This window comes from Arachis ipaensis, chromosome B01 (genome assembly GCF_000816755.2).
Source record: "Arachis ipaensis cultivar K30076 chromosome B01, Araip1.1, whole genome shotgun sequence".
NCBI classification, from domain to species: Eukaryota; Viridiplantae; Streptophyta; class Magnoliopsida; order Fabales; family Fabaceae; genus Arachis; species Arachis ipaensis.
In genome coordinates this window covers 69,456,304-69,466,309 of record NC_029785.2, presented here as the reverse complement: position 1 = coordinate 69,466,309, position 10,006 = coordinate 69,456,304, and the positions used below count along the sequence as shown (strand labels likewise).

The window sequence follows — 10,006 nt, the reverse complement described above, 5'->3', positions numbered from 1 at the left end:
TTAAAAGATATCTTTTTAAAAAGTACTTATTTTTAATTTGATATAAGATAAATTATGAACAATAAAACTCTACAACAAAACAAAATACTTAACTAAGTTCAACCAAGTGTTTCAAATTCACTCGTGCACGTTCTTCACCCCTATCGCTCTTCTTCTCACTACAAGAAACATCGTTAAAATTGACGGCCAAATCGACGGCTAGGCCGTCAACAATATTAAAATTCGACGACAAAATGGACGGCGAAGGTGGTCCCTATTAACCTTGTCGATTTTTCAAAATTCTAATAAAATCGATGGCTTATTTAGCCGTCGATAATAATTTAATAAAATCGACATCCTTTCCGTCTGTAATATGGGTGTGAGAATTTTACATTTTTACTAAAATCGACAACATTGCCGTCGATATTATTATTTAAAATCGACGTCTTCATTGTCGATAATTGATTCAATAAAATTGACGCTCTTTGTGTCGATATTTAACTCAATAAAATCAACAACGCTTTTGTCTATAATATGCTTAATAAAATCGACAACGACGCCGTCGATATTTGATTGAATAAAATCAACACATCAGCCGTCGATTTAATTATTTAGATTTGTCTATTTTAACTTTTAAAAGCGACAACGCAAATAAAATTTTAAATATAAAAATAAAATTTATACTAAATATTAGATAATGAGTTTACAAACTTATCAAAATAATAAATAATCCTCTAATATAAAGACTCAAAACAAGATAAATAACTAAACTTAGACTTATATTCGTTTAAATTGTAATCCACTAATAATACAAAATATTCAAAGTAAAGTAATTAAATAACATACTCATACTCGTCTAAATAATCATCTGAGTCATCAAAATTGTCAGAATCATCTCCCTTTGAGAACTCTGTGGTTGTCCTGGTCGCTGCAGAATAGGTGGGAGTTTTCTACCTGGGGCTGGGGTTAGGACTGTGGCTGGGGCTGTGCTTTGCTGAGAGCTTGAAAAAGTAAAAGGAGGAGGTGGGAGAACACGTGATCCAGAACTACTAGGACCCATGGCTCTCACATACTCAGTCAAGCTGCTCAACTGATGACTAAATTAATCCATCTGTGAGTTACCGGTGTTGAGATCCTCACGCAAGGATTCAACAGTCTGTTGCCACTCTCTTTTCTCCCTTTGGTGGCGGTCTTCAAGCTCTCTATAATTAGCGGCATGTTGTTCAACTTTTCTATTGAGTATTGTGATTCGTTCTCTAAGATCCAAAACATCAGCGTTGGTGGTCGTGGTTGGCCCATCAACTCGAGGTCGCACCATGGAAGAGTCCCTTACCTCACCCATGCCATATACCCTACCTCTTCGTTTTCCACCCACTGTCTCAATCCATATGCTTTCCTCAGAGATAGGCGGTGGATCAGTTACACCAGCCTTTATAACAGCCTGCCGTTTTTGCTTAGCCTGAAACATACGCTCTTGAAATATATCCTACAATGAGGAGAAATGATTTATAAACTACTATAAGTATCAATAATGCAAAAATTAAGGGGATATGTGAAAAAAATAAGTCCAACATTACAATGAAAGTAAGCCACTGCACTTAGATAAAGCAGCTTACAAAGTACAAAGAAAAAAGTTACATTTGAGAACAGGCTGACATTTAAGATAGTAACATTTCTAAATTATTAAAGGATGTAACAAGTGACATGTTAAAGGTGATATTAAACCAGTTAGAAAGATTAATAAGAACCATTCCCAAGCCTTAAGATTTTGGACCATTTTCAACAATTATCATCTTATTCCTTGTTATCATGTTTGTCTTAATTAGTAGAGAAACCTTTGGTGAACTCATTCATTATGGGATATCTTCCAAATTCATCCATCATCTGCAATTGAATATGTGTGCACCCCACTTAGACCTCATTCAATGGTAAGGAATGGATGAGTCAGGGCATTGTCCCGTGAGAAATTACTTCACTAGCATAACTCTAATTATTAGTTATCTTCACAAGATTCTGAACTATGCTTATTACATGCCTAGCTTATGCATGGGAGCACACATGAGAAATCATTAAGAAGATATAGTTTCCCTCTCCTAGCAGAATAGGATTATAGACTCAGCCACCATCTGCATGTTTGGCAGCATTTTGTGCTCTGTCAAGCAAAGCAGTGACATTAACCTTCAAGGAAGCAGATTTTACTCCTAATTTCTTTTCTTATATATAATAAACCTTCATGTGACATATTCTGATGATGGCCAGTAGCCACAGGAGACAGATACTCATGTAATTTGAAGCAGAGAGACATGGAGACTAGCGCAGGTTTAGTCACAGAATCTCATCAATGTTATGACTATTTACCAGACACTTCTAAAGCCTAAATTGTTAAGAGAGCAGGACTTGAATGTCTTAACATTTTTTTGAACAGCATAGCAGCATATATAGCTCAATGAATAGGTAAATTTTGATAGTATAAATTATGATGGCAACTGATAGTATAAAGTAAAAAAGAGAGTTCTATAAGCAATTTACCAAGCGTAACCTCGCTTCTGGAAAGGTGGTGCCTCCTGCAGTGTGAATGGAGGTACCTCGAGTCAATTTCTTGGCAGATGTATTTTTCGCCCTGTAATTGTCTATAGACATCAGTGTCCCAACGTCTCATCAATTCACCAAGTACTTCTGGTGGGATCCAATATGGACGGGCACCTTTTTTGCGAATGGCATGGAGCATACCTCGCAAGCGCTTGGCAGCCCTAAACCTCCAAGCTTGATAGATATCATCATCTTCTGTATCAAGAATGTCAAAGCATTTCTATTTTAATAAAAAGAAATTTTATTAAAATGCTGTTCAATAGATTGCATAATATAAATGACATTATTTTTGGGGGAAAAAAAACATGGAAGTGGAACCCAACACCTAGGTGGCTTAAACTGAATCCCCGTCCAGTCCACCTCTCTTTTCTTTGACCAATTACATCAACTATGTTAGCTAATTTTTAGGTGCAATGATTTGGTTAAGAATGATGGTGAGGACTAAACAAAAAATTATATATAAATCTCTCATACATGTTAACTAAAGTAGCCAGCAAGTATATATATATCATATGGTATAGTACATAATATGCCATTGAAATTCTAAACAACAAGATCCGAGGTAAAAATGTATCAACAACAAATTAGCCCTGCATCACGTCTAAATTAAACAGATTATGACATATACTTTATTAATTAATTAATGAGATTAGCATGTGCAGTGAAAACATGCAGGTCCTTATAAACTCAGCCATATAATTTTATTGAGTTAATTACTGTAATATAGTAATTAAAATTTACCCTCCACTCTGTCCACCATATTTTTTGAGTATCATCATCTGCCTCATCAAAATTCAGCCAAGACTTGTAGTTTTCCTTAAAAACCTGAGAAATACGCTTCAAGCCAGGCTTAAGTGGGTGCCAACTACATCAAAAACCAAAAAAATAATAAAGACATATTACTTAGTAAAAATGAGACATGATATTCATAAAATTTAAATCAAATAACAAACCACTTGGCACCATCATATCTAAGCTTGGGAGCACTTGTGCTAGAGTGACCAATAGCAACGAAAGTTCATTGACCGTGAGTATCTTAGGTACCATTAGATGTGGTTTGTCTTTCCCCACAAGATCCTGCTCGACTGGGAGCTACAATAGCTGGATCACTCTACACACCATGTGAGGCAGTGTTGGAAGGTTCATTGGCTTGTTGAGTGCATGATCTTGGCACACCCGGAGTAGGCATCATGTGTATCTGAGGCTCCTGACGAGAGGGAGTAGTAGTAGCAATAGGTGGCGGTCTCCTATTGGTCGCAACAGTCATGCCTGATGATGACCCAACAAGAGTGTATGGATCCGCATGCAAGTCAAGAGGGTGACCGGTAGAAAGCCTAGGCCTTCCCTTTCGACCTCGGCCTCGGCCATGGCCACAGCCACGGCCGCGATCTCCGTCTCTACCAACCATATTTATTCTAGCTTTTCAAATTTTTTGATGTGGGGGCTGCTTCTCAATACTATATTAAAAGGTGAAACAGAAAATTAAAGAAAAGCATTAGATGCCAGATGAACTTGTATATGCAGAAAAGAAAAGGCTCAATCAGATGCAAAAAAGAAAAGGATAAAAGAATGTGGACAATTTATATTCAGATACTTACGTTAACTAAACTTGTATTTAATAGTTTAAAAAAAAGTATAAAAATACAGCCTTTTTCAGTTTTCTTTTTAATTGTTTTTTGTTTAAGAGAAAGGATAAAAATAGAAGCAAATATAAGCAAGAAAAGGACAAGATTACTATAGCTATGTTCTTCACTCCGGATCCAGATAAAGAGATTAGACCAATTGAGCAGCTAGTGAATGAGTTAAGGCCAAAATCCTACACACCAGCAAAAAATTATTCCGATATCTTCTTCCAGTATTACTAGAAAGGAAAAAGAGAAATTGAAGCTTCCAAGATTCAACTATGTGAAGCTGAATAGTTTTCCTAATTTAAGTCCATGTTTAGTAGTCCATGTTAAAAAATAAACAGTTTAGTAGTCCATGTTAAAGAATTCAAGGATGAATGAACAGTTTTCAAGAAGATGTAAGCTATCAGCAAACAATGAACGATGGGCAACTTACACGTAACTTCAACCAGTTTAGTAGTCCATGTTTCTCTGTCTTTTTTTCCTCCTTCAAAGAATCAACAGTTGTTTCAATATTTCCCTCTAGATTAACATATCAATATTTTTCTCATTCAATATTAAATCCCGCCTCTTGTATGGAAGGTATGCCAGCTGTAAACATAGTTGATGATTAAAAACATGTAGGGAACAGGGATAACCAACAAAACAGAGAAAGAGTTTCCCTGTCTTTATAAGTTGAGAAAATATGTAAACGGAGTATAAGATCCTAGTGTTATTGCATCTGATAAACAACAGGGATAACCAACAAAAACTAGAAATGCCTCCTCTTCTCCGAAGGAATGTCTTCTACGAGGACCAAGCCTGTTAGGAAATCTGGTTGAATGTGATGCTTTTGTGGAGACCAAAATCAGTTTAGTCAGCCGTTGAATTCTTCCTAACAAAGCAGCTTTAGCTTCTTCTTCTTGTTCCAATTGGGATTGCAACTTAACTTGACCAGCCTCTAACTTTATCTGATCCTATTAGATATACAAGGACATCACCACATGGCATGGTTTGAGAGTTCATACAGATTGATTGATGAATGTGTATCTAAACATGGAGAATAACAGCAAAATGATAGTCTATTGTATGTGTGTGTTTTTCAGTTTTTTGTCTTCAAACATTTAGTGTAACGATCAAAGTTGAAGAACATGCATGGAACCAGAAGAGAAAAAGAAGTTCAACTTGAACTCTCCTGTTCTTATTTATATACAAACATCTTTGGGAAGGGTCTAGCAAAATGAACTCACTATGTCTCACTAAGCCATATCTATGAACTTATATTTACAAAGAACTAAGAAAAAATCATCTGAATGAAAAGGTGAGAGGGTAAGAACTGCCTGCCATAACCTAAGAAAATTCCATGGAAAGAAATGAAGGAAGAATCTTCCTCTGCTCTTCTTCAGTTGGCTAACAACAAGAACTAGTAACTCTACAAATAAGTAGAGTACTAGGGTACAACTCTGCATTTGAAACCTTCGCTGATCCAAATTATCGATTTCAGGCTCAATTGTAAAGGACTCAATACTTCAGGAGATACAAAAGCTATGGTCTCTCTTGACCTAACCTAAATGATTGATATCGCAACATATATTATATATTCTCTTCAAATTTAGAGAACACGATATTACAATTAGGTCAAGTTTACACCTGAAATAGGGGATTTCTAAATAAAACTGAAGTTGACTTTTGGAAAGAGTTTAGTAATAGTAAAAAGAAAGATACCAAGTTCTTGTGAGCTTGATTGCGAGAGAGCGGAGAAGGACCAAGGTAGGAGGAGCGACCGCGGCAACAGAGAGAAGGAGTGACGGGGGCGCGGCAGCAGCAGAGCGACAGGTGGCGCCAGTAAGAGGAGCGACAACGGCACGGCAGCAATAGAGCGCGTAGCGGCGCGAGCAAACGGAGTGACGGCGACGCAACCGTGAAGCCGGCAGCGGAGAACGAAGGTTGGTGAATTTGGGGGTAAAATGAGGATTGATGAGGGTTGATGAGGGTAAAATTTTGTTTCTGAACTTGGAGGAGGGAAGGGGGTGCGGGGCTGATATTTTTAGCAATAAAAATCGACGGTAGAGTTTTTTATTTTAATTTGGAAAAAAGCAACGACCTTCGCGTCTATTTTATACATTAAATCCACACAATTTATTTGATTTTAGAAAGCAATCTAGACCGTTCAAATTTATCGACGAAAACGTTGTCGATATTTTAAACATAAAAATAGACACCAATTCCGTCGATTTTAAAATAAAAGCATTTCCAACTCCTGGTTCGTCGATAATATGACGATAGTGGAAAAAAGGTTTAATGCAGCATAAAAAAATCGATGATAATACCGTCGATTTTATTATTTTATTTTTAAATTTCTTTTTTTTTAAATATCGACAGCAAGCCGTCGAAAAATATAGACGGCAGAGATAGCCGTCGACTTTTTGCGTCGAAAAATACGATTTTTCTTGTAGTGTCTTCTTCTTCTTCATCAGCCTTGTCGCGCACGTTCTCCTCCTCCTCCTCCTTCTTCGTCATCTTTCTTTTTCATTATCATCATCGTCACCACCACCACCTCCTCCTCCTCCTCTTCCTCCTTCTTTTCTCATTTAAATTTTTTCTTCTCCTTCATTTTTCTCCTCCTCCTCCTCCAGCACCACCACCACCACCATCATCGTTATTATCGTTATCGTTATCGTTATCACGTGATTTTCCTTATCGTCGTTCTTTTATTGTTGCTATTGTTGCTATATTTTTTTCCTCCTCCTCTTCCTAGTGATTTTACAGCATTATGTCACTACAAGAAAGTTTCAAAATAGCGACCGATTTTGGCGACCATAAAATCGGTTACTATTTGCGACCGATATTGCAACCAATCAAACTTTTCTAAGATTTAAAAAAAATTGGTTGCTAAATCGGTTGCTAAATTTCAATTAGCGACTGATTTAGTGACCATCAACTCTTGGTTGCTAAATTGGTCGCTAAAATAAAAATTAGTTACCGATTTAGTTACCGATGACAAAGCCAATCTAGTAGGTCACTAAAATCGGTCGCTATTTTTTTAACTTAGCGATCGAATTAGCAACCAAAACAAAAAGCAAGCTTTTAGGGTATGTTAGTGGCTAAATCGGTCGCTATTTTTAATTTAGCGACCAATTTTCCAACCAATATAAAAACAAGCTTAATAGTGGTTAGTCGCTAAATCGGTTGCTAAGAAGTTAGTCGCTAAATTGCTTGCTAAGTGTTAAGATAGCGACTGATTTAGCCACCAACTATAAAATGCTAGTTTTAAAGTATTCAGTCGCTAAATTGGTTGCTATTTTATAATTTAGCGACCGAATTAGGAACTGACTTAAAAATATGTTGATAAAATAGTTGGTCGCTAAGGTAGCGATCACTAAACTGATTACTAAGGGTTAATATAGCAACCAATTTTAGCGACCAACTATAAAATCCTAGCATTAGAGCAGTTGGTCACTAGATCAGTCGCTATTAGCAACCAAATTTGCCACCAACTAAAAAATACAAGTTATAAATTATTTAGTTGCTAAATCAGTCACTATTTTAAATAATAGGAACAAACTAGATTTGAAAACAAATTAAAAAAACTATCACTTTTCAAGCCTAACCTTATGCTCTCCCCTCACACAGCGTCCCTCTCGCTGCCTCCCTCACTCTCTGGCCGAGTGGAGAGAGAAGTCACTTTCCGTCGAGTCCTGGTTGGCGCCATTCTTGTCGAAGCCATTCTCGTCGGTGCCATCTCTCCTCCTCGAGTCTTTATCGTCGTCTGCCCCTCGCCGCGTATTTCCTCTGCTCGTTCTGCCATTGTCGCAGATCATCGCATCCCCGTCTAGATCTGCCGTTGTTTGCAATGCGATGTTCTTTTCTCAGCGTCGCCTCCTGTGGTAACTTCTTCTCTCGTAACAACAACAATAGTCTTTCGGTTAAGCTGATTTTCTCCTTCAGTCAAGGTACTTCAACTTCGTACCTCTGATTTTGATTTCTCACTATAATTTCAAGGAATGCCTCTATAATTTTATTTTGATTTGATTTTATCTATTAGGATATTAATTATTTTTGTTAAATTAACACACAACACAAAATAGCTCAATAATAAGTTAAACTTGAAGGTAGAAGCTACGCTGAAGTGAAATGTGAGTTTCTTCACGGCGTGGCTCTTCTTTGCTCACGGGAGACTCCTTACGTCTCTCACTTTACTTCAATTGCAACTGCATTACATTATCTTCTATTAGGTTCGTTCCTCAGAGATTCACTTTAAATTCTATAGATCTAAGCTTCGAGTATTGCTCCACCGTTGCAAATTTGTGTTTCACTACATTTTGGTTAAGTGCTAGGTTTCTTGGGAGTTTAAATTTGAATTTGTAATTTAGGTGTCAATTTGTTTTTGTTGTGGATTGGTAGCACAAATTGCGAATCACACTTTTCACAACGCGTACCACTGACCAGCAAGTGCACTGGGTCGTCCAAGTAATTGGGTATGAACCTTGCAGCTTTATAGTTTGCAATATCGGCAAACCATGGTGCTTCCTGAATGGCAAGTAGATGCTCATCACGGAACGACTCAGAGATCTCAAGAAAGGGGAGGGACGTCCCTTCCATTGGCTCTATCCGGGACAGATGATCAGCCACTTGGTTCTCATCCTTAGATAATCTGCAAAGCGAGTAAATTGCTTATCCTGCTCCTCTTTCTGGAGTTTTTGAGGATAAGGTATCTTGGCTTTATATTCCTCAACCTTAGTGGTTAAAGAAGCCTTTTTAGAGGGGTTGTTGTCAGCACTTGTGTGTATCTGATCCCTCACTGGCAATTGAATGCCAGAGTCAGAAGCTGGAGTGACGTTAGACGCCAGCTCACTGTCTGTTCCTGGCGCCTGAACGCCAGAAATGTGCCCCTGTTGGGCATTCAACGCCAGATTCTTGCCCATTTCTGGCGTTGAACGCCAATCCTGCCTTGTTTCTGGCGCTGAACGCCAGTTTTGGGCATGGTCTGGGCGTTCAGCGCCAGCCTTCCACCCATTTTCTGGCGTTTTAGTGCGTATTTATTTTATTTTATAAGAAGTAAATACTTAAATAAAATAAAATAACTAAAAAGAATTTGAATTTTGAAATAAAATTTTTAATTTTTTTTTTGTAAAAAAAAATTAAAAATAATTAGTTAAAAAAACGAAATTTTTGAAAAAGAGGGGAGATATTTTCGAAAATTTGAGAGAGAGAGAGAGTTAGTTAGGTAGTTTTGAAAAAGTTAAGAAACAAACAAAAAGTTGGTTAGTTAGTTGAAACAAATTTTGAAGAGATAGGAAGTTAGAAAAGATATTTTGAAAAGATATTTTTGAATTTAGGGAGGGAAGAGAAAAACAATAAGATAGTACAAGATTTAAAATTTTTAGATCTAATGCTCCTTGTTTTTGAAAATTTTGGAGGGAAAACACCAAGGAACACCAAACTTAAAAATTTTAAGATCAAGACACAAGAAAACTCAAGAACACTTTGAAGACTCACAAGAACACAAGAACATGAAGGAAGAACACCAAACTTAAAATTTTTAGAAAACCAAACCAAAATTTTCGAAAATCAAAGGGGAATCAACAAGAAAACACCAAACTTAAAGTTTGGCACAAGATTTAATAGAAAAAATATTTTTGAAAAAGAAGGTTTTGAAAAGAGTATAAAAGATTCTAACCCAATCAAATTAATGTTCTAGCCAAATGAGTTATGGGACCTTATTAAAGTTTGGCACAGGATTTAATAGAAAAATTATTTTTGAGAAAGGTTTTTAAAGATATGCTAGCCAATTACCATGAACATAAACACCACGTTCTAATTAACAGAGCTAC

The 10,006-nt window shown here is 36.8% G+C and overlaps 1 long non-coding RNA gene across 1 annotated transcript; it reads right to left on the bottom strand.

Moving 5' to 3' along the window:
• On the bottom strand, window positions 2,094–4,781 carry LOC110270500. Its single transcript, XR_002360122.1, has 3 exons — window positions 4,630–4,781; window positions 2,519–2,525; window positions 2,094–2,105 (listed from the first exon to the last, which is right to left on the bottom strand). It is a non-coding gene; the product is annotated as an uncharacterized LOC110270500 (long non-coding RNA).